This window comes from Delphinapterus leucas, chromosome 3 (assembly GCF_059928025.1).
Source record: "Delphinapterus leucas isolate spDelLeu-1000000601 "Yukka" chromosome 3, BTC_Dleu_Yukka2, whole genome shotgun sequence".
Classification (NCBI taxonomy): domain Eukaryota; kingdom Metazoa; phylum Chordata; class Mammalia; order Artiodactyla; family Monodontidae; genus Delphinapterus; species Delphinapterus leucas.
In genome coordinates, this window is record NC_143131.1 from 135,261,845 (window position 1) to 135,286,999 (window position 25,155).

At 43.1% G+C, this 25,155-nt stretch overlaps 1 long non-coding RNA gene across 4 annotated transcripts in view; it reads left to right on the top strand.

Moving 5' to 3' along the window:
- LOC149749714 (uncharacterized) overlaps nucleotides 1-25,155 on the top strand; it is a 502,720-nt gene that overhangs the window by 418,720 nt on the left and 58,845 nt on the right. For all 4 annotated transcript variants that reach the window (XR_016392842.1, XR_016392840.1, XR_016392841.1 and 1 more), the window contains one exon: nucleotides 23,416-23,492. This is a non-coding gene — a long non-coding RNA (uncharacterized LOC149749714). The remainder of the gene's footprint in view (nucleotides 1-23,415; nucleotides 23,493-25,155) is intronic.

Here is a 25,155-nt window from a genome sequence, read left to right on the forward strand (position 1 = left end):
TATTAATGCCTTAAATAAACTGGCTTAGTTTTATAATTTCGAATGTGGCAGCTAGCTGTGATGAGATTTCTAATAAACAAGCAAATTATGGGGTTTTTTTTAACCTCTTTCATATTCATTTGCTCATTCAAGCTTCACAGAAGTAGCAAGGACAGGTATGTGCTCATTCATTAATTCATTTCATATTTTTTTTATTCATTTATTTATTTGGCTGTACCGGGTCTTAGTTGCGGCATGCGGGATCTAGTTCCCTGACCAGGTATCGAACCTGGGCCCCTTGCATTGGGAGCATGGAGTCTTAACCACTGGACCACCAGGGAAGTCCCCCCCATTAATTCATTTCTACAACAAACATTACTGTCAAGCACTGTTCTAGGGTGCTAAGAATACAGACAAGATAACAGTGCTTGCCTTTGAGCCACTCACAGTATACTGTGTGACAGACAGGTAAAAATCATTATAGGGAGACAAGTTAAAATGAATACAACTCCCAAAAGTGAAATGCTTTGCCCTAAGTCGAGCAGCTGGAAAGTTCTGGAGCAGAGATTTCCTCCTAGGTCTCCCAAGTCTAAGTTCAGAACACTCTTAAAGAAGTCCCGTAGCTTTTTGTAAATTGACACATTTTGATGGGAAAAAGTGAGGGAAAGAAAGCTCTCAGACTGAGGTCCTGCCTCTGAGAAGAATAATCTGGGTTAATTACCTTAGGAACCAATGCGTGACCAGCAGAACTGAGAAAGAATTCTCAGCAGAACAACTGAGGGAAGCATTCCCAGAGGTCAAGTTTACAGTTTCTCCCAGTTAGTCCAGAGAAGATGTCCAGTCTGGCACAGTGCCTGGCTTTGGGTTAGTCCTCAAAAACCATCTATTTACTGTTTGTCCAGTTGAATTCAAATTAGTCATGTGACCACTTGTGGCTATGTTACCAAATGACAGACACTTGCCCCAGAAAACTTTTGAGATCTCAGTGATATTGCCTTAAACCCCCAGTTCCACAGCATGGGAAAGCCTTAAACCATCCTCAAGATCTTGGCTTTTTCCTAATGCTGAGAATCTTATAACTGGATTCACTGTCGCCATTGTACTCCCATGTCCCAAGGCACAGTCTTTTCCCCATTTTCCAAGAGAAATCTATACAAACCATTTGCTAAGCTTCTAGGAACTGACTGAACATCAGACAGTTATGGAGGGTAGTTACGTCATGCACAGCCCAGCACAGCTGATTCACCATCTTGCTGATTCTACCACCCCTCCTCTCTCCCTCTTTCATATTTCCCACTCCCTTTCCAGAGCAACAAATATGTCCTTCCTCTTTGCTCAGGCACAGTATGCTATATATCCAGAGTCCCAGTTTCTACTGTAGGAGGATTTATCAAGGGTTAGCAAGGTGAATCTCTCCTTAGAATTCTCAGACCAACTGCTAAGGTAATAAGAATTTCCTGCCTTTCATTCCACCCAAGACAAAAATCAAAACTGTACACCACTGCCCTTTTTTTCAGTATTTCCTGTGGCCACATGATGAAAGGTGACAGAGAGTTCCTATTGTAATATAGTTTCTCAGTGCAAACCTAAGGTTTGCTTTCACCTCAGTCCAATGCCCTGCCTATCCACCTGGCTTTAATTCTCCTGTACCACATGCTTTCTCTACCCTGAGTATGGTGTGATGTTTTCTGGGTCTGTGCAATAAGCAACAGAAAGAAAAATCATTAAACACCTACTGTGTACAAAACACTATGCTGGGGACTGGGGAGAATAAAGAATCACGGCTCTGTCCTCCAAGAACTCATAACCTAATCTCTGGCATAAACTTACTGTGTAATCTTAGGAAAATGACAGTGTCCAAACGTCAGTTTCCTGATCTGTAAAATGATGGTGTCATAAACATTTACCTCATAGGGTCATTGCAGAGAGTAAACAAAATAAAGAAAGAAAAGCCAAAACATGTAAAGTGCTCGGCTTGGCATATGGCTAACAATAATAATAAATAGATTAATCTCCAAAATTTACAAGCAGCTCATGCAGCTCAATAAGAAAAAAACAAACAACCCAATCCAAAAATGGGCAGAAGACCTAAATAGACATTTCTCCAAAGAAGATATACAGATTGCCAACAAACACATGAAAGAATGCTCAACATCATTAATCATTAGAGAAATGCAAATCAAAACTACAATGAGATATCATCTCACGCCAGTCAGAATGGCCATCATCAAAAAATGTAGAAACAATACATGCTGGAGAGGGTGTGGAGAAAGGGAACACTCTTGCACTGTTGGTGGGAATGTAAGTTGATACAGCCACTATGGAGAACAGTATGGAGGTTCCTTAAAAAGCTAAAAATAGAATTACCATATGACCCAGCAATCCCACTACTGGGCACGGGCATATACCCTGAGAAAACCATAATTCAAAAAGAGTCATGTGCCAAAATGTTCACTGCAGCTCTATTTACAATAGCCAGGACATGGAAGCAACCTAAGTTTCCATCGACAGATGAATGGATAAAGAAGATGTGGCACATATATACAATGGAATATTACTCAGCCATAAAAAGAAACGAAATTGAGTTATTTGTAGTGAGGTGGATGGACCTGGAGTCTGTCATACAGAGTGAAGTAAGTCAGAAAGAGAAGAACAAATACCGTATGCTAACACATATATATGGAATCTAAGAGAAAAAAAAAAAAGGTCATGAAGAACCTAGGGGTAAGATGGGAATAAAGACATAGACCTACTGGAGAAGGGACTTGAGGATATAGGGAGGGGGAAGGGTAAGCTGTGACAAAGGGAGAGAGTGGCATGGCCATATATACACTACCAAACGTAAAATAGATAGCTAGTGGGAAGCAGCCGCATAGCACAGGGAGACCAGCTTGGTGGTTTGTGACCACCTAGAGGGGTGGGATAGGGAGGGTGGGAGGGAGGGAGACGCAAGAGGGAAGAGATATGGGAACATATGTATATGTATAACTGATTCACTTTGTTATAAAGCAGAAACTAACACACCATTGTAAAGCAATTATACTCCAATAAAGATGTTACATAAATTAATTAATAATAAATGGAGGGGCTTCCCTGGTGGCGCAGTGGTAGAGAGTCCGCCTGCCGATGCAGGGTACACGGGTTCGTACCCCGGTCTGGGAAGATCCCACATGCCGCGGAGCGGCTAGGCCCGTGAGCCATGGCTGCTGAGCCTGCGCGTCCAGAGCCTGTGCTCCGCAACGGGAGAGGCCACAAGAGTGAGAGGCCCGCGTACAGCAAAAAAAAATAAAAATAAAAATAATAATAATAAATGGAGGGCAAAAGTATAAATACTGATTCCTGAATGAAACAGGAAAACATACATAATATAAGGCAGAGTTGAATAAGTTTTATAGGAGTTATACAAAGTGCTAAGGTGGTATATGGGAGGGAAAGTTTCATTCTAGTTCAAAGGATTGAGAAAGACTAGTCAGAGTAGATAGAAGTTGAAGGAGGCATGAAAAATGAGTAGGATTTGGACAAATGGTCTTGGGAAGTTCCCACAAGGAGTTGGTAATCAGTGTTTAAAAGCTGTATGTTTCTGGCAGTGTTTCAGTCTTGAAGGATGATGATCTTGGCTCCAACTGGGAGTAAGAAGCAATGCTGCTATATTCAGAAATGATTTGCTTGGTAGAACTCTTCAAAGTTTTATGGCTAAAATTCTATCTGACTCCTATGCCATCTGTGGGTGGCGTAGAAGTATAAGACTGGACATTACATTACCTGAAAGGTCATTTAGACCAATATTCATTAAATGTCTCAACTGTTGCTGTAGGTACAGTATCCCTGCCCCAAAGTCATCTGATTATCAGTTTGTACACCTCCAATGACAGGAGGCTAATTGCCAATACAATTTTGAGAACAGCTGACGTACTGAAAAGAACCAGAGCTGGGGAAATCCACCAGATTTATGGGAGATCATAAGGCTGGAGGACATAGCTTCCAGAAAATACAATTTTAGAAGGAATCTTAATTTTATTACTAGTTTGACCCTAAGCAAGCCACTCAGTCTCTCTGGACCTCAGAGTACCTCTCACACTGCTTGTAATGTTAATATCCTTAAACCTCTGATCAAAAAGGTAATGGAGATCAAATGTCATATTGTATAGAAAATCAACTGAAATTGAGCATGCAGAAGTATTGTGTAACTTTTCAACTATAAAATAAAGGGATTTTTATTACCATTATAAATCACTCAATTTCAATTCAACAAGCAGCTCATTTAATCTCCAGGAATACAAAGATGAATAATCCCACCCTGCACTTAGCATGCCTGGGAAGCCTTGTATCCAGACATGGACACCACAGTTTAATAGAGATACCAGTACACTATGGTTTGGCCAGAAGCTGGAGCTATTGCTGGGTCAGAAGCTGTCACCTAATTAGAAATTCCTATTAGAGCTATGTGGGAGGGACTAAAAGTTTTTTAAACTACTGAGGGCAGAACAAGTATCCACAGGTAGAAATTCCATGGAAGTGAATTTCAGCTTCGTGTAAGGAAGAGCATCCCAATAGAGTTGCCCAATTAGAAAAGTTAGCGAGTCCCCATTACCAGATGTGTTTCAGAAGGATCTGGAGAACTAATTCTCAGTGTAGCTGTAGGAGACATTTCCACAGGGTCTAAGAGGTTAGCCCAGAAGATGTATACATGTCCTCCCAGTTCTGAGTCCCAAAGTTGCACCATACACAGTCATATTTACATGGTTCATTCATATAGCCAACAAATATTTAGTGACTGGTCCTGACTTTAGGACCATCGTGGCTGGGTTTAAATCTCAACTCTGCCACTTCCTACCTATGAGACTTTGGGCAAGTTAGCTTCTTATATCTGTTTCCTCATCTATAAGATGGGAATAATAATAGTTCCTGCTCATAGAGTTGCTGTAAAGATGAAAAGAGATAATTCGTTTAAAGCACTTTTGAACAGTGTCTGACACATAATACACAGTCAATTAACAGCAAACATCGGTAACAGCAGTAGTATATGTCAGGCATTGAGCTAGACATTAAATCACCACAGTTAAGAAAACAGACATGCATCCTACCTTTCTTGAGTGTAAAGTCATCCAGTAGGGTATAAAAGATATTAGACAAAAAGTCAAAAAATATATAGTTTCAAACTATGACAGTTGCTATGAAGGGGAAAAGGAAGATGCTGTGATAGCATATGAAAGAAGAGACGGGAACTCGTTTAGACTGGGAGGTGCAGGGAAGAGTTCTTTGAGAAGCTGTTATAATAGAGACATATCCCAGCACCAGTAGTTTAAAGGGGTGCCCCAATGCCTGGCCTTATTTTAAGTCAGCAAAGAAAGCAAACCAGCTATATGCTAGGGTATAAAGTTACTTATCCATCTGAGTCCCAATTTGTATATCAAGCCTCACATTAGTCAGTGTAAGCAAGCTCTCTTTGCTTTGCCTATTAGTTCCCATATGATTTTTCTCTGGGTCTATAAACTCATCAGTCTATCCATCCATCCATACGTACATACATACACACATGTTGGGTGAAAAATATGAATTCTTAAATGCTGAGGTCACACATAGTGTGGGGTCCATGGGGGAGCAGAGAAGCAGTCATTGCCACATCTCCTGCATCCTCCAGGGTGGCACTCACCACTTACCATGTGGAAAGGGGCAGAGCTGTCCCAGTAGCTTAACTATTAGTTCACCCTTACTTTCTGCCTCTCTCTATCGACCTATCAATTAGCGTATCTCTTATTTTTTGCCAAATACTTAGATTTGCATACGTTATATAGAAATGATGTGTGTCCAATGTAACATAATCAAAGACCTGAGGTCAGCAAAGAGTTGTGCTTTCAGAAAATAGCTTACTTACACAATATAGCTGAAAGTTGGGGTCTGTATTAGCTTCCTAGGGCTGCCATAACAAACTACCACAAACTGAGTGGCTTGGAACAACAGGAAGTTATTCTCTCACAGTTCTGGAAGGCAGAAGTCTGAAATCAAGTTGTCAACAGGACCATACTTCCTCTGGAGACTCTAGGGGAGATTTCCTTCTTTGCCTCTTCCAGCCTCTGGTAGCTCTGGCATTCCTTGGCTTGTGGCAGCATAGCTCCCATCATCTGCCTCTGTCTTCATGTGGCCACCTTCCCTGTGTCTCTGTGCCTCAGTATTCTCTCTCCCTTTTCTTAAAAATGCATTGGAGGGACTTCCCTGGTGGCGCAGTGGTTAAGAATCCGCCTGCCAATGTAGGGGACACGTTTTTGAGCCCTGGTCCGGGAAGATCCCACATGCCACGGAGCAACTAAGCCCGTGGGCCACAACTACTGAAGCCCGCATGCCTAGAGCCCGTGCTCCGCAACAAGAGAAGCCACCACAATGAGAAGCCCACGCACCACAATGAAGAGTAACCCCCACTTGCCGCAACTAGAGAAAGTCCGCGCGCAGCAACAAAGACCCAATGCAGCCCTAAATAAATAAATAAATAAATAAATTTATTTATTTATTTTTTAAAAAGGCATTGGATTTAGGGCTCACTCTAAATCTAGAATAATCTCACCTTGAGATCCTTAACTTAATTAGCATCTTCAAAGACTTCATTTCCAGATAAGATTACATGCATAGGTACCTGGGGCTAGAACTTGGACATTTCTTTGGGGGCCACTACTCAGCCCACTACAAGGTTCAAGAAAGAGAGTAATAAAAGTGGATTGATTCCATATATATGTGTTAGCGTACGGTATTTGTTTTTCTGTTTCTGACTGACTTCATTCTGTATGACAGACTCTAGGTCCATCCACCTCACTGCAAATAGTTCAATTTCATTTCTTCTTATGGCTGAGTAATATTCCATTGTGTATATATGTGCCACATCTTCTTTATCCATTCATCTGTCGATGGAAACAGGTTTCTTCCATGTCCTGGCTATTGTAAATGGAGCTGCAGTGAACATTGTGGTACCTGACTCTTTTTGAGTTATGGTTTTCTCAGGGTATATGCCCAGTAGTGAGATTGCTGGGTCATATGGTAGTTCTATTTTTAGTTTTTTAAGGAACCTCCATACTGTTCTCCATAGTGGCTGTATCAATCTACATTCCCACCAACAGTGCAAGAGGGTTACCTTTTCTCCACAAAAAATGATTATGAAGAACCTAGGGGCAGGACAGGAATAATGACACAAATGTAGAGAATGGACTTGAGGACACAGGGAGGGGAAAGGGTAAGCTGGGACGAAGTGGGAGAGTGGCATGAACATATATACACTACCAAATGTAAAATGGATAGCTAGTGGGAAGCAGCCACATAGCACAGGGAGATCAGCTCGGTGCTTTGTTACCACCTAGAGGGGTGGGATAGGGAGGGTGGGAGAGAGATGCAAGAGGGAGGAGATATGGGGATATATGTATACGTATGGCTGATTCACTTTGCTATAAAGCAGAAACTAACACACCATTGTAAAGCAATTATATTCCAATAAAGATGTTAAAAAAAAAAAGTGGATTGAAGCTCCATTTTGACAGGCTTTGTATGCCGATTTCAAATGTCTTTGAGGGTTTAGTTCTTTGTAGAGTTGTGATGCTAGCAACATTGACTTCAACAACTGTTTAAACACCTGTACTGTAGGGTCCCCTCCTCTGCCTCACTGCCACTATCTGACACCCTGCAACCCTCTTCTCCTTACTTTAATTACTCATTGGGATTCCTGCAGTTCAAGAAGCCTCGACATACTTCAGTGTCTGCATTTCCATGTCCTGATCAAAACTCCCATGCCATATCCCATCCACTACATGATTGATGGTTAATTAACTAAAATAATCTTTATTAAGGCACTGCCTCATCAACATGATTAAAACCTATACGCATCACCCTGAAAGTGTGATAGTGTTGATACAAGCTCCCTCTGGGGAGATGCCGCTGCTGCAGGAGACACCACCTGAAGCTAATGGGAGTGGGAGAAATGCCCTGGCTAGCCCCTTCTTCTTGCCCCCAGCTCTCCCACCATTGTCCAAACCCAGCTAGAAGCCAGCTGACACAGGAGCCTGGGAACAAGAGATTGCAGAAATCAGCTCCCTGTGACACAGAAAAGAGGAGGGAGGGAAAGGCATGGATCTGAGGACACATAGGCCCAGGACCAGCACATATTATTATCCCCATTTTACAGAGCAGGTCATGGAGCTCAGCAAAGGTTATTAACTGCCCAGAGTCGTACAGCTAGTAAGTATTACTAAAAGTATATGAGTCCAGGTCTGTCTGAGTTCAAAACCTGAGTTCTTGCCGTGTTCTACTTTCCCTACCATCATGGACATTTCAATTGCTTTTTCCAACTGCCTTGGTCAAGAGATAGCCTGGGGTTATGAGAGGCTGTTTCAGGGCTATCACATCCGCAAGAGGACCTTCTCTGGGTTTGAGATTTCTATTTTGTGAAGGACACAGAGATGTATACCGCTCAGATCTCCCTTCAAGGAAGGACTTGCCATGCCTGCTGCTGTGAATGCTATCAGCTCAAGCAGAGCTGTCTCACCTTGCCCAAGTCTCTGCCCTTCCCAGGCAGCCCATGTCCAATAACTGATAAAGGCTGGGTCTTTTGGACCCACTGCAGCCGAACAACACAAATGTACATCACCGTTCCACTTCTCCCACTGCCCAGTCCTGAGTCTTCTCCTTTCCACAGGTGTTGGTTCCTAACAACAAACCCTGTCTCAATACCTGCTTCTAGAGAACCCAAACTATGATGGGCTCTGTTGTGATTAATGTTCTCACCTTTGCCCATAACCCCTCAATCTACACATACTAGTCGATGGTGCAGCAGTATCCATTATAGTGGAAGCAATAGGGGTGGTGTCACCTACTTTCCTCTTAGACATTCTACAGGCTTCTAAAGATGCACTCACTGAAATTGTTCTGATTAATTTAGACTGACAAGCAACTGGAGATGCCCTCAGATGGTGAGGAATTTGGTCATTTTCTTGATCTTCATCCTTTGCTGGTCGACCCAGGATGAATCACCAGGAAAACATTTGATCAGAACTGTGTAAACGCAGCCCCCAGCTCTTTAACCTCACCTCTTGTTTCTTATGCAGAGGGTAGGAAATGTCTTCTGAACCCCTTACTGTCTTGAAGGCGGGGACTGAAACCCATCCTAACGTTCCTTAACACTTCTGCGTGTTAAGGTCTACCTGGAAGTATTCAAGGTTGGGCTCTGCCTTTCTGCAGAATATTCCTTCTGAAGAACCCAGAACGCTTGGAGAAGTGCTTAAATTCACTGATTTCTGACTGCCACCCCTCTCGGCCATGATGAAGGGGATTGTAGAAGACATCAAGTCTGCCTCTTTGCCCTTGAAGGATTCCTCTCTCCAACACACCCATATTTTTCCTTTAAAATGAAAGAAATTCTTTTTTTTTTAACACCTTTATTGGAGTATAATTGCTTTACAGTGGTGTGTTAGTTTCTGCTGTATAACAAAGTGAATCAGCTATACATATACATATATCCCCATATCCCCTCCCTCTTGCGTCTCCCTCCCACCCTCCCTATCCCCCCCCTCTAGGTGGTCACAAAGCACCGAGCTGATCTCCCTGTGCTATGCGGCTGCTTCCCACTAGCTAGCTATTTTACGTTTGGTAGTGTATATATGTCCATGCCACTCTCCCACTTTGTCCCAGCTTACCCTTCCCCCTCCCCTTGTCCTCAAGTCCATTCTCTACGTCTGCATCTTTATTCCTGTCCTACCCCTAGGTTCATCAGAACCATTTTTGTGTTTTTTTTTAGATTCCATATATATGTGTTAGCATATGGAATTTGTTTTTCTCTTTCTGACTTACTTCACTCTGTAGGACAGACTCTAGGTCCATCCAACTCACTACAAATAACTCAATTTCGTTTCTTCTTATGGCTGAGTAATATTCCATTGTATATATGTGCCACATCTTCTTTATCCATTCATCTGTCGATGGAAACTTAGGTTGCTTCCATGTCCTGGCTATTGTAAATAGAGCTGCAGTGAACATTGTGGTACATGACTCTTTTTGAATTACGGTTTTCTCAGGGTATATGCCCAGTAGTGAGATTGCTGGGTCATATGGTCGTTCTATTTTTAGTTTTTTAAGGAACCTCCATACTGTTCTCCATAGTGGCTGTATCAATTTACATTCCCACCAACAGTGAAAGAGGGTTCCCTTTTCCCCACACCCTCTCCTGCATTTATTGTTGGTAGATTTTTTGATGATGGCCATTTTGACTGGTGTGAGGTGATACCTCATTGTAGTTTTGATTTGCATTTCTCTAATGATTAGTGATGTTGAGCATCCTTTCATGTGTTTGTTGGCAATCTGTATATCTTCTTTGGAGAAGTATCTGTTTAGGTCTTCTGCCCATTTTTGGATTGGGGTGTTTGTTTTTTGGATATTGAGCTGCATGAGCTCAATATCAAAATCTCATGCTCAAAAGCTCAAAAGCTACAAGCATGTAAATTTTGGAGATTAATGCTTTGTCAGTTGTTTCATTTGCAAATATTTTCTCCCATTGTGAGGGTTGTCTTTTCATATTGTTTATGGTTTCCTTTGCTGTGCAAAAGCTTTTAAGTTTCATTAGGTCCCATTTGTTTATTTTTATTTTCATTTCTCTAGGAGGTGGGTCAAAAAGGATCTTGCTGTGATTTATGTCATAGAGTGTTCTGCCTATGTTTTCCTCTAGGAGTTTTATAGTGTCTGGCCTTACATTTAGGTCTTTAATCCATAAAATGAAAGAAATTCTCTTTTTTCTTGACTACCCAATCAGAGGGCAATGAGCTACAGAAGCTCTGTAGGACTGTAGCTGGCATCCCCCACATACTGTTTTCTTCCCTGCCAGCTAATTCCTGCCCTTCATCTTCTTAGGTGTCAATACAGCACCTATTATTCATGGCTTCATTGACATTTCTTCTCAATCCCCGAAGCTGGTGGTGACTCATCGTCTCCTGTCATCAAAGAGCATCACTGGGCTGTGTACAGTGCACTGCATGAAGTCCATGTTAGCTCTTCTCTGATGCCTTTCAACAGAGGTGCCCTGGAAACTTTTTAATTTGATGACCTAGAGGAAAACATGAAGATTTCCCATTTTATAACCTGTAGACTTAAATTAAGCCACCTTCCTGGGGCATGCAGGGACCCAAGGACTCTGGACTTGCCCTGGGGGAGCAGAGTCCCCAGGCTGGTTTAGCAAGGGTCTAAAATGTCCAGAGCCTTCTCTAGGGGGATGTGTTTGAACTTACCCCCTGCCCCCCAAAATGTTCTTAGCATGGAAGAGGAATGATACTTCAACGCAAGCCTCTTTCTACAGACAATGTCTTTGGATTTTCCATGGGATATTTTTTTCTTTTGCTGAAAAGCACTGGCACTTATTGGGCTAAATGGGACTGAGGAGGCTTGCTCCCAGATAAAATTTTTGTCCACAGCACTAATGAAGTCATATAGGATGGTGACTTCCTAGGAGGTTGCATCCAACTTCCTAGCCTCATGGCTGTTTGGTAGGATAGATTCTCCTCACTCCCATTCTTAGAGCCTGAACCATAGTGATGCATGGATAAGAGAAGGGGCCCTCTGTTAATGGGACTTAGTGGAGAAAGTGACAACTTAGTGGAGAAAGTGACAGTGACCCTTTTAGTAAAATCACGTGCAGTACAAAAAGAGAAAGTTTATCCTGCGGGGTAGAGGTTTGTGGTCTTGCAGATGTCCTGCCTTGATGGCAGGCAACAGTTATGGCCTTTGCCCTTCCTTCCCCCATCCCTCTATCTCCCATCTCTATATCACCCAAGCCCACAAACATAGCCCTACCCAACAGCAAAATTTGAAAGAGGTAACTGACAGCCCACACTTGAGATCAAGCCAAGTAAGAGACAGAACTCTGGGGCTAAAGCCAGCTCACAAATGTGTGACCTCTAGACTATACATAGTTCTCAGATGTGTCCATTTAGTCCATGCAGTATCTTTCTTTAAAATTTAAATGCACATATAAAATTGTGAGATTCTACATAAAAATATGGTTTTCCTATTTCTCTTGAAAAATAAAACCATCTGACCACATCATGCTAGCATTACCGTGCTAGCGTTGGCCACTACCAGCCAGAGCTGGTTAACCAACACCAGCCCCTTTACAAGAAGCCCTCACTCTCCAAATTGCTTCTCTTACACAGGGCCTGTTTCACCTTTCTATATCCCTGCCCTGGCCCCTACAGGCATCCAAGTCTGAGTTTCTTGGGTTAAGGCAGGGAAGAGAGAGGAAAGAGAAGAGGTCAAATGAGAAGAGGTACTATTTATACAATATGTATTCATGATGTATTAGTTAAAGTGCTTTGGGATATATGTAACAAAATATCTGACTAAAAGTTGCTTAAACAGTAAGGACTTTTAATGCTTTAACAGAAATTGGCAAATTGGCAGTTAGATCAGGCTTAGATCAGTGGCTCAACAATTTCAGGGCTCTGGGTCAGCTTCTCTGAAGTGTTCTTTGCTTTTGCCTCATGGTGACAAGATGGCTACCACAGCTCCAAGGACCACATCCTCACCCAATGACACAGAAAAGAAAGAAAAGAGAGACCAGAGTTTCTCCTCTCATGTCTCTCTCTTATCAAAGAGAAAAATCTTTCCAGAAGATTCCAGAAGACTTTGCCACAGGCCCCATTGCCTGGAGCTGGACCACATGACCACCCCTAAGCCAACTGTTAGCAAATGAGAACGGAATCATCATGTTTGAGTGAGACCAAACATGATTCATCCCTGCATCTAACAGAGGGGTCCACTGTGCACATTGCTGCCCACCCAGTTCTACTAAAAAGGAAGAAGGGGAGAATGTAGTTGTTTGTAAAACCTACCACCTGTGAAAGGTGTGGCCACACAGGACATCCCAAGATTCTACTAAAATGGCTCCATGTCACCTGGGATGCTGGGAAAGACCTAAAATATGGCTGAGCAGAATCAGCCCCTGTGGTGTCTATAAGGGTGGTAAGATAAGGCTGGAATACAAAGTAGAGGACTATTTGCCCCTTCTTATGAGCTCCATTTTGCCCACCTGACAGTAAGATCATCTTGCTATGAACTCTACCACCCCTTTCCACAATTAGGGGCCTGGCACTTTTGTTTCAGGTATTCATCTGGCCAGTAGAAGGGTCGATTCCCATCCTGACCCCATCCCAGAATTTGCTCTCCAGGTTTTTTTTCCCCCTGAGGGTACATAAAAAGGCATTGCCCTTGGGAGCAGGCCTGGGACTCAGTCCTGCAGCTGGAAGGGCATTTCATCTGGTTAAAACTCTTTCCCAAAGGAACTGATTATATGGCTTCTGGAATTGGAGCCTCAGGTCGTAAATCAGTGTTTGTTGCCTGGTCCCTTGTCACTTCTTCCTTGGCTTACTCAGTCCCAGGCAGCCTCAGAGTCACAGGCTCTGGGAAATGGTTAGCAAATAAAGCTTTAGCTCCTTGTCTTATGTGCTCTCCCCACTTATAAACCGCTGTGCTAAGCTGAAAGGAATGAGCAGCATTGATGGTCCCAGAAGGTGCTGTAAGAATAGGAGGACCCTGTCAAAGCACTTCCCATCCCACTGCACCAGATTACAATGTCATATAGGAGCCTCGTCGAGGGAGTCCTTCATGCCCTCTGTTTGCCAGGTGCCCAATCCATGTCCAACAGCACATTAATTCGCAAATTTCAAAAGCTGAGAGCTAAAATAATTATTTCAGTACTCTATATTGACATCATGCTCTGCAGCCTCTTAAACATGTTCAAATCCACTGTCTCATCAGATCCTCCCAATGACCCTGAACAGCTACCAGTGCAGGGGTCAAAGAACAAGTCTGTCACCATAGCCACCATTTTATTGACTGCCTGCTGCATGCCAGGCACTGTGCTGAGCACTTTACATCCATCGCCTCATTTAATGCTCTCAACGGCCCTGGGAGACAAGTACATCACTGACCCCGTTTTACAAGTGAGAAACCCAAAACTCAGAAAGATGGTGCAACTTGCCCAAGCTAGCAAGCGACAGAGCCAGGTTTCAAGCTCAGGTCTCTCTGGTTCAAAAGCATGGACTTTTCATAACTGCTGTGTTCTTCTTTCAGTGGTGTTTTAATGGTGGCTGGTTTGACTACTCTTCATCTCAAGGATAAGGATGGGCACTCTACCATTACTGTGACTGCCCTCCACTTCCTGATTCTTCCTTCTCTCCCCAGACTCACTTCCTGCTCTCCCTCGCCCTCTGACTTTCCCCCGGGAAAAACTTCAAGGCTCATGCTGGGTTTGGTTCTCTGTATCCTAGAAGAACAGGTTCAGTGCTCTTCAGCTTGGTCCCATCAGGACTCCAGGGCTGAACTAGGCCTGAGAATCAGAGGTGGAAACTGGCAAGACCAAACACCAGGCCAGTCTCAGCCAACCCTGACATGTCAGGGAGGTCAGGACCAGCAAGCCCAAAAGGAGCCACTTGAATCAAGATGCCAAAGATGAGCAGCAGCTCTTACCTGTGCCACATTCAGGGCCAGAAGCCAATGTGACAGTCAGGGGCCAAGAGGAAGAGCATGTGAGGAAAGAACACAGGGTCTGCACTGGACAACAGGTATGCAGTCCAAGGGGTCTCCCGCCTCAGCTAGGAACAAAGGTCCAGGCTCACACTTAAGCCAACTGAGAAGCATGAGAGCTAAAAGGAGAACCCACACTCAGAGCAGGGCTCCAGGCCATGCAGAAGGGCTTAGAACTAAGGGGCCAATAGAACAGACAGTCCCAGACAGCCTTGGAGTCCCTGTTCCCTTCCAGGACCAATTAATTAATCTGACCAGTTAATTCAACTGAAGTATTATTGGCTGATAGTACCTTCATATCCATCCCTCTCAGGTAGTATATAATTAAGTAACTTACTCGTACCATCTCTTATCCTTAGCATAGCCCCCAAAACATAGTAGGTATCAGTGAGTTACCATTTTACAGGTGAGCAAACTGAGGCTTGAAGCGATTAGGTGACCTGCCCAAGGTCTTCTAGCAGAAGAGGCAGGATTGGAGCCCTGGTCTTCCTGACTTCCTAGAAAATGTTCTTTCCTCTCTAGCATGCATCTTACCCAAGAACCCTAACTGGCATCCTCATATACCAGGAAATTAAAGAGATCATGCATGTATCCGGCTGTCAACTAAGATCTTCTAGGTACTGCCTGTGTGTCAGGCAGTGTGCTGGGTGCCTCAAGTGCAACAGGAGATGAGACAGAGTCTGCACTCAAAGAACTCACTGCCCACCCCTCCCACTGGACTTTGCCAGTGTCCCTGAAAGCCTGACAAAGAGCCAGCTGCCTCTCCCTGTCCTGCCCTGGCCCTTGGGAGGGCAGGTTGAGCCTGCTGTTGCATTTGCCCCATGAGCTTGCTCCGCTCATTACAGAAACCACACTGTTGACAGAGGCAGGACCACTGGGTCAGCGGATTAAACAGTATCATTTGAATCTAAACTGCATCCTCTGTGATCAGTGGCCTCTGCAGGCCCAGAGAGGTTTCTGTTTGTTTGGAGCTGGGAGGATTTGCCCAGATTAGCATAGAGATTGTCTGTGCACCAGGGAAAGGGGCCCAGTGGCTGCCGATGGACCAGCTAGAACACAGTCAGCTCAACTCCTCCCTGTGGACCACAACCCTGGAGTGACACAGCACTTCTCTGGGCTCCGGCAGCAACAGGCGCCTGCTTCTAAGAGAGCACGATGGTGGGAATGACATCTCTCGGTTATCTTATCACTCTCCATCACTGAACCTCCTTAGGAATGATTTCAGCCCCCTCTCCAGCAGCCAGGGCTATAAATAAAGATTCCCCAGGGATGCTGAATCCTGCCCTTTATCCCGATTGCCTCTGTGACTCATCCCACAGGCAGATTCTTCTTGCATCTTCTTGATTACAGGGAGGGGGAAGTGAAAGTCTGTGCCTGTCTGCGCGACTGGGTGTGCATGGCCATGCTTGTCTGCATGACACGTGCATTTACTTAGGTGCAGTCTGGGTGCATGCATGCATATCTGTGCATGGAATTCTGTGTGTATACTGCATCTATTTGTGACTCGATATTTAATTTTAAAGGACAGAGGGGACATGCATTCTCACATAAATTTTGCCATAAAGACTGTTAGCTAAGACTCCATATTAGATCGCATCTACTAGTATTTATTAAGGCCCTTCTTTGTGCACAGCCCTATGCTAAGCAAGGAGAATAAGACACAAGCTATATCATCTTCAAGGACTACAGCTGCTTAAAGCAAATCAAATCCCTGAATTGGCAGTGGAAGTTGAGAAAGCAGCATTTCAAGAAAAGAAAAGCCTCACCTGCAGCAGAGAAGAATCAAGAAAACACTCAATTACTGAGTTCCTTCTCTGTACCAGGTCATTACTAAGTGCTGAATCATTTATTTCTCACAACATCTCACACATGAGAAAACAGCCTCAGAGAAGTTAAATAACTTACCTGAAATCACGAAGACCATAAAGGTCCAAGGTAAAATTAGAACCTAGAGCTTTGGGGCAGAATCTTAGAGGTCATCTCATCTAAACCTTCATATAATGTTTGCATCAACCCTACAAAAATCCCTGAAATCTGGTCATTTGGCCCCTTGGTAGGAGAAACTCAACTTTCAAGACAAACTGTTCTATCTATAGACAGTGCCAAACTGCTGGAAAGTTCTCTCCTATGTTGAGTCCCAATCTACCCCCTTCTCATTTCTGCTCGTCAACTCTTATGCCCTCTGGGGCTAACAAAGTCTAATTCCTCTTCCTGTCACTTCCCTTCAAATAAAGGATGACAGCCGTCATGCTGTTTCCTCACCAAACTAAACGCTTCAGCCATTCCACACTTGAAATAATTTCGAATCCCTAAATATTGTTCATCACTGTATCCTTCATGCAGGTATCTACAGTGCTGGCACATTTTGGTTAGGTAAATATCAGTTGAGTGAATAAAGAGATAAACAAGGGACTTCCCTGGCGGTCCAGTGGTTAAGACTCCACACTTCCAGTACAGGGGGTGCAGGTTAAATCCCTGGTTAGGGAACTAGGATCCCGCATGCTGCGGCCAAAATAAATAAATTCTTTTTTTATTTTTTTTGATGATTATAGCAGCTTTATTCTTTCTTTTTTATTGAATTTTCTTTTATTTATTTTTTTATACAGCAGGTTCTTATTAGTTATCCATTTTATACATATTAGTGTATACATGTCAATCCTAAACTCCCACTTCATCCCACCACCACCACCGTCCCCCCGCTGCTTTTCCCCCTTGGTGTCCATACGTTTGTTCTCTACATCTGTATCTCAATTTCTGCCCTGCAAACCGGTGCATCTGTACCATTTTTCTAGGTCCCACATATATGCATTAATATACGATATTTGTTTTTCTTTTTCTGACTTACTTCACTCTGTATGACAGCCTCTAGATCCATCCATGTCTCTACAAATGACCCAATTTCGTTCCTTTTTATGGCTGAGTAATATTCCGCTGTGTATATGTACCACATCTTCTTGATTCATTCATCTGTCGATGGGCAATTAGGTTGCATCCATGTCCTGGCTATTGTAAATAGTGCTGCAGTGAACATTGGGATGCATGTGCCTTTTTGAATTACGGTTTTCTCTGGGTATATGCCCAGTAGTGGGATTGCTGGGTCACATGGTAGTTCTATTTTTAGTTTTTTAAGGAACCTCCATAATGTTCTCCATAGTGGCTGTATCAATTTACATTCCCACCAACAGTGCAAGAGGGTTCCATTTTCTCCACACCCTCTCCAGCATTTGTTGATTTTCTGATGATGCCCATTCTAACTGGTGTGAGGTGATACCTCATTGTAGTTTTGATTTGCATTTCTCTAACAATTAGTGATGTTGAGCAGCTTTTCATGTGCTTCTTGGCCATCTGTATGTCTTCTTTGGAGAAATGTCTATTTAGGTCTTCTGCGCATTTTTGGATTGGGTTGTTTGTTTCTTTAATATTGAGCTGCATGAGCTGTTTATATATTTTCGAGATTAATCCTTTGTCCGTTGATTCATTTGCAAATATTTTCTCCCATTTTGAGGGTTGTCTTTTCGTCTTCTGTGTAGTTTCCTTTGCTGTGCAAAGCTTTGAAGTTTAATTAGGTCCCATTTGTTTATTTTTGTTTTTATTTCCAGTACTCTAGGAGGTGGATCAAAAAAGATCTTGCTGTGATTTATGTCATAGAGTGTTCTGCCTATGTTTTCCTCTAAGAGTTTTATAGTGTCTGGTCTTACATTTAGGTCTCTAATCCATTTTGAGTTTATTTTTATGTATGGTGTTAGGGAGTGTTCTAATTTCATTCTTTTACGTGTAGCTGTCCAGTTTTCCCAGCACCACTTATTGAAGAGACTGTCTTTTCTCCATTGTATATCCTTGCCTCCTTCTTCGTAGAATAGTTGAGCTTAGGTGCCTGGGTTTATCTCTGGGCTTTCTGTCCTGTTCCATTGATCCATATTTCTGTTTTTGTGCCAGTACCATGTTGTCTTGATTACTGTAGCTTTGTAGTATGGTCTGAAGTCAGGGAGTCTGATTCCTCCAGCTCCATTTTTTTCCCTCAAGACCGCTTTGGCTATTTGGGGTCTTTTGTGTCCCCATACAAATTTTAAGATTTTTTGTTCTAGTTCTATTAAAACTGCTGTTGCTATTTTGATAGGGATTGCATTGAATCTGTAGATTTCTTTGGGTAGTATAGTCACTTTCACAATATTGATTCTTCCAATCTGAGAACATGGTATATCTTTCCATCTGTTTGTGTCATCTTTTTTTTGTGTGTGTGTGGTATGCGGGCCTCTCACTGCTGTGACCTCTCCCATTGCGGAGCACAGGCTCTGGACGTGCAGGTTCAGCAGTCATGGCTCACGGGCCCAGCCGCTCCGCGGCATGTGGGATCTTCCCGGACCGGAGCATGAACCCGTGTCCCCTGCATTGGCAGGCGGACTGTCAGCCACTGCGCCACCAGGGAAGCCCTATTTATGTCATCTTTAATTTCTTTATCAGTGTCTTATAGTTTTCTGCATACAGGTCTTTTGTCTCCCTAGGTAGGTTTATTCCTAGGTATTTTATTCTTTTTGTTGCAATGGTAAATGGGAGTGTTTCCTTAATTTCTCTCTCAGATTTTTCATCATTAGTGTACAGGAATGCAACAGATTTCTGTGCATTAATTTTGTATCCTGCAACTTTACCAAATTCATTGATTAACTCTAGTACTTTTCTGGTGGCATCTTTAGGATTCTCTATGTATAGTATGTCATCTGCAGACAGTGACAGTTTTACTTCTTCTTTTTCAATTTGGATTCCTTTTATTTCTTTTTCTTCTCTGACTGTCATGTCTAGGACTTCCAAAACTATGTTGAATAATAGTGGTGAGAGTGGACATCCTTGTCTTGTTCCTGATGTTAGAGGAAATGCTTTCAGTTTTTCACCATTGAGAATGATGTTTGCTGTGGGTTTGTCATATATGGCCTTCATTATGTTGAGGTAGGTGCTCTCTGTGGCCACTTTCTGGAGGTTTTTATCATAAATGGGTGTTGAATTTTGTCAGAAGCTTTTTCTGCATCTATTGAGATGATCCTATGGCTTTTGTTCTTCAATTTGTTGATGTGGTGTGTCACATCGATTGCTTTACAGATATTGAAGAATCCAATAAATTCATTCTTAAAAAAGAGAGAGAGGTAAACAAGCCCTTTCACGGTAGGTGGTGCCATGACTTGTTTCATTAAGTCTTTTGTCTTAGTTAAGGATTTCCTGGTTGCCAGGAAAAGAGCCTATTGTAGCTAGTTCAAGTGAAAATTCAGGTTTAAAGGAAGCATCCAAGGCATTCTAAAGTAAGCTAAATGTGGAAGAATTAAAGGGACTTGTAGAATGAGAACAATATCAGAAAGCCCCGCCACCACCACTACCCCCACTTCCTTGTGTTCTCTGATCTCTACCTTCACTTCATGTGTCTCCTATGTACACTTCTTGACATGCTGGTTTCCACTATTGCTCATGGCCCAGCGTGTGGCTGTCCCATAACCATAGTCCCATTCAGCTCCATGTCCATCAGCATTAAGCAACAGGGGCTCTGTGTCCCGGTAGAGAGGAACCAATTGGTCACACTTGAGTCAGGTGGCTACTCCTAGACCAATCATCAATTGTTAGTAGGCAGGAAGGAGGGATCATCTAGTACAAACATGCATCCTTCAGCACCTCTTTAGCAAGGGTTCAAAGGGTTTGTTTAGCAGGAAAGGAAGATTCTTTGGTAAAGGAGTATGGGTGAATAGAAATGCTGGCATCTCTTGTATACCTTTAAGTATCAGTATTATAAATTTGTCTGAATGGCTCATGATGCTCTCAGAGAAGCACTTTATCCTTAGGATGTCCAAACATGAGCTCTAGGGACTAGGGCCTTTCAGAACTTCTTGTGCTTCTGTAATTCTACTTCAGTGCCATGAGGCCCTGAAAAGCCTGACCAGTGGCCATAGGTGCTCTGGAGAGGGCTCAAGCTTCCCATCTGCAGGAGCATGTTCTACTGGAGTTATCAGTGGTGCCTTAGATCCTGTCAATGATCTTGGCCATCTCTGATAATATAGAAGATCCAATCAGCAAGTGCTAACCACATAAACAGCCCATTTTCTTCTTCCCTGTATTCATAGAGAAGGTATGTGTACATGGCGTAGTGAGGGTTATGGTTAGGTAAGGGCTAGAGAAAAGGGACATATGGCTGTTTTGTAAAAGAAATTAAAATTGACTGAATCATAGACTGGAAAGTCCCTTAGCGATCATCTAGCCCTGTGGTCATCAAACTGTGTCTCTTGGACCTCTAGGGTTCCTCAAGAACCAAAGAAGGAGGTAAGACAGGAACAACTGGCAGGCAGATTTCCACCCACCACCACCACCTGGCCCACCAGCATTTTTCCAGCAACCAGAGAAATTCTGCTCTTCTTAATATTCTATGCTGGGTTGCTGTGTGTTTTCTCACTCTTTTATAGGTGAGTAAACTGCTGAGAGGGGAATGACTTGCTCAGGGTCCCACAGCTAGCTGAGCTGAGCTGGCTCCAGCTGTGCTGATTCCCAGAGCCCTCTCTCTGTTGGCACAGGTCATATTGAGACAAGAAAGAAAGCAATGATTTTTGACATGGAGAAGTATCATGATAGCTAACCATCTGTGTTTTCCTCCTGCAGCGAAGTGTGAGGCATTCACTACTGACACGATTCCATTGCCCGATAGCCCAGGTATACAGCTGTGCTTGGCAGTGTTCAAGTGGCAGGACAGTGATGAAGTGGTAGCTTTAGGGCTCAAGCCCCCTGAAGGGCCAAACTCACTCCTTAAGTGTCTGTCTATTTTGCAATTAGTTAATTCATAAAGGGACCCTGTAACAGTTAGGGTAATTTAATTGCAATCAACGGAGCCCTACTCTAACTAACCTGAAAGAGAGATTGAGAGAGAATATTGAGGAGTCCTCCAAACTGACAGTGTCAAGACACCATGGCTGGAATGAATGAAGGTCAACCAATTTTCCTGAGACTGCAGGGTCATGGGGGAGGGAAACAGGTGGATGAACTCAGTTCACATGACCACCTCCTTAGTGTCCACTGAGGTTCCTTTGTACAACTGCTGGTTCCAGGCTCTCCAGGTCACCGTATTTACTGCTTCCCTTGAGCCAAGTCTTGGGTGGCATGGCTCAAGCAGTCACAGGCTACCTAGCCCACAAGTGGCCCTTGCTCCTTCTCCCCTCTCCCAATCTGACCTGGCTTTTGTCATGCTTCTACCACTCCAAGAATCATAACACCAAACTCTTGTCATACCCCTAAGTAGAGTTTCCATGCTCTCTCAGTATCTTGCAGCCTGGTGTTATGATTCCTTTGACTCACAAATACAGTTTCTTACTGTGCCCTCTCTTTTGGGAATCTGGGAATAGTTTCTTTGGGACCAGGATAGAGGGCAAAAAAGTGTAGCATGCTGAATTATCCCCCTTCTTTGACAGACCATCTAAGAACTGGACTCAAACTTAGAGTTGGTTCAAGAGTTAAGGGGCAACCTTTGTTCCCCATCTTGGTTTATGAATTTCAGCCTAGAGCAAACAGTCAACTCCAACATATTTCCTCACTGGCTCTCCTAGAAGATCTATGGGGACTTCAGACAGACTGAATCCCTACATCAGAGTCCTGGCAGCAGACACAAATTAGGTCCACCCCATGGACTTTGCTGCAAAAACATTTAAACACATAACCTCCAAAGTCACTTCTAGCTCTAAGTGTTCATGATTCTCTGATGAAAACAAAGGGAATTTATTTCTGAGAAGAGGGTGATAAACATCTTACTCAAGGAACCATAATTCATTCTGCTGGATTCTGGAGACTTCCTGGCTGATCATTGAGAATACTACCATAATGCTGAATTTCTGCCATTTGCCTGGGAGTTTATGACGTCAGACAGCAGAGTCTGACTTGACCCTTGGAGGAAAAATGTTATCTAAGCTACCAGGCGACAGACCCTGTCTACCCTCAGAACCAAACACATCACTCTCTGGTTGACTCAGGCCAACTGACCAGCGGCTGAGGGGTTGCTGATGGTTGATTGAACAGACCATTTGCAACAGACAGAAAACATGGTCTGTGCCATCTGCTCAGCAAGCAACCTTCATTGTGGCCAAAAGCCAAGGATAAATTCAAATGAAAAAATCAATTCAATTATGCATATAACTAAGCTATGTTTCACGGTGAGGAAACTAAAAAAAAATTGGTTGTCCCATGTAACTGAAGAATATTTTCCCAACCCCCAAATGGCATGCTATTATGTTTTGAGTTGTTCCTTCAAAATGGGAATGGTTGTTATCAACCATTTGCACTGATCCTTCTAAAAAAAAAAAAAAAAAGTGTTAGCCATACAATATGTGACCGCAACACACAGAGGAGCTAGAAATGTTCAGATGTACCATCCTTCAATCCAAAACACTATTTGAGGTGGGCTTGCCATCTTGGGTAGAGGAGGGATTCCCAGGTATGTTCCTGAAGTAGAAAAAGGCAGACCCTTTGGCACTTAGTCAACTGTATCATCAGCTCAGTTACACAACTCACTGTTGTGACAGTTGCTGGGATCTTGAAATCAATTTCCTTTGGCTTGTTTTGAGTAACTCTGCACACCTGGAGTGTTTGGCTTGAGGTATTTCTGAGAAGGGAATGAAAGTTGGAAATAGAAATGGTACATTTCAGTTGACCTCTCATTAGAAGAGGCAGGGACCAAACTTAGCCCAGCAGACACTGAGAATGCTAAGATGAGACTCATGACTCTCAGAACAGGAAGAGAGACTGGGAGAGCAAGCAGTCCAAAGCAAAAACTGATGATAAAAAGAGTAATAGTAAGAATAATAATAGTAAAACTTATGGATTGTAGAGATTTTATTCAGATGCCTAGCCAGCATCCATATCTCCCTTCTTCTTTCCCAACAGAACTTCAGTTTTCTTTGGACATCCAACCTCCCTCCGTGTAGCCTCAGGTGAAGCTGACTGTACCCCTCAGAGCCAGGGTAAGTTCCATTGGTTAAATGTGTCTTACAAGTAATTGGTCAGAACAGGCATGTGACCCAATTCTGGGCAATAAGATATACGCAGAAGTTTGCTGGTGGGATTTAAAAAAATAATAATAAAGTTACTTTGCTTCAAATAGAGAGTCATAGGAGAGACATCCTTTTTCTTCCCCAGGACATTGACATATGTAGATGCGGTGCCTGGAAGTAAGGCACCCATCCTGATACCAGCCTAAGAGTGGAGCTAACACTCAGGATCACAAATAGAAATATGGAAAGAGCCAGGTTCTTGAGGAAGTCACTGAGGAACTAATTTAACTAACCCTGAAGACATCCTCTCCCTAAACTTTCAGTCACATGAGCCATTACACTTCCTTTTTGAAGCCACTCTGAGATGGAGTTTCAATTACTTGTAGCCAAAAACATCCCAAGTTAGAGAATGCTTACCATGTGCCAGCCACTGTGCTTGGTACCCTATAAGCTAAAGGGAAATGATTTTCCCTTATTTGCCTTGTGACAACCCTGTGAGATGAATATCATTGTTATCTGATTCTACAGTTGAGGAAATTAAGTCTTACAGATATTAAATAATTTGTCAGAATCAGTTGGTAAGTGGTGGAGACTAGATTCAATATTTAAGCACTTTGAGTCCAGGACCTAAAATTTTAGCCACCATGCGCTGTAACAGAAAAGGAAAAGATTTGTTCCAAAAACACCATAAGTCAGTATCATCCAAGGGTTGAAACCAAGGTCCAGTGCTCTTTCAATGCCCCTAAGGACGGTGATGATTTCAGAGATCAGGAGCCAGTGTGGTCTCTCCTTTAACCAAGGCACCGCTTCTCACAAGACCCATACTCTGGCTTGAATGACTAGCCTTTCTCTTTAATCATTAGCCATATTACCTGGTTCTCTATGCCCTTCCACCTCCTTTTTCATTTCTGCCTTTTCAGCTCATTAATTGACTTTTTGCAGCCATTGAAGAGAGACATGATTATCCTGGAAACCCCTGCTGTGACAGGGGTTACATCATTGCCAGTGGGAAGTTCTCACCACCAGGGAAATTAGGCTGTCTGCTGGGGACTTGGAGGATGAGTTGGCAGGTTTCCCATGCTAATTGGTTTCAGTCTTGATTCATTGGGTCTCCCAAGCCAGGTGACAGCTCAATAGTGGCCAGAAGTCCCAGACATGGAAAGAAGGCAGACACCTGAAGCTGCTTTAAGCCGAGGATGGGTCACCAGGAGCCCCCCCATAGGGACCTCACAGGCCTTTGATTGTCCATGAGTGAAAAGATATACTGACAATGGCATGACAGACTGATATCATCATGCTAATAGGGCAAAGAGAAATGAGGAGCCCACCCTTGCACTGTGGGGTTCTAGAAGTGGGAAAGCAGTAGGATGTCGTGGTTTTGAGCATGGTCTCGTAATTAAGCCCATATGGATTTGACTCCCAGTTCAGTTACTTGTTGACTAGTGAATGCAAAAAAGTGAGTAATGGAACATCCCTGAACCTCAATTTCCTCTTCTGTAAAAAATAAGGGTAGGATGATTGTGGGGATTAGACATGATGAGCATTACTCTGGAACATAGTAAATGCTTAGCGCCTTTGAAGGTAATGATACTGGCTGCAATAATGATGACAATAATATGACAAATTGAGTGGA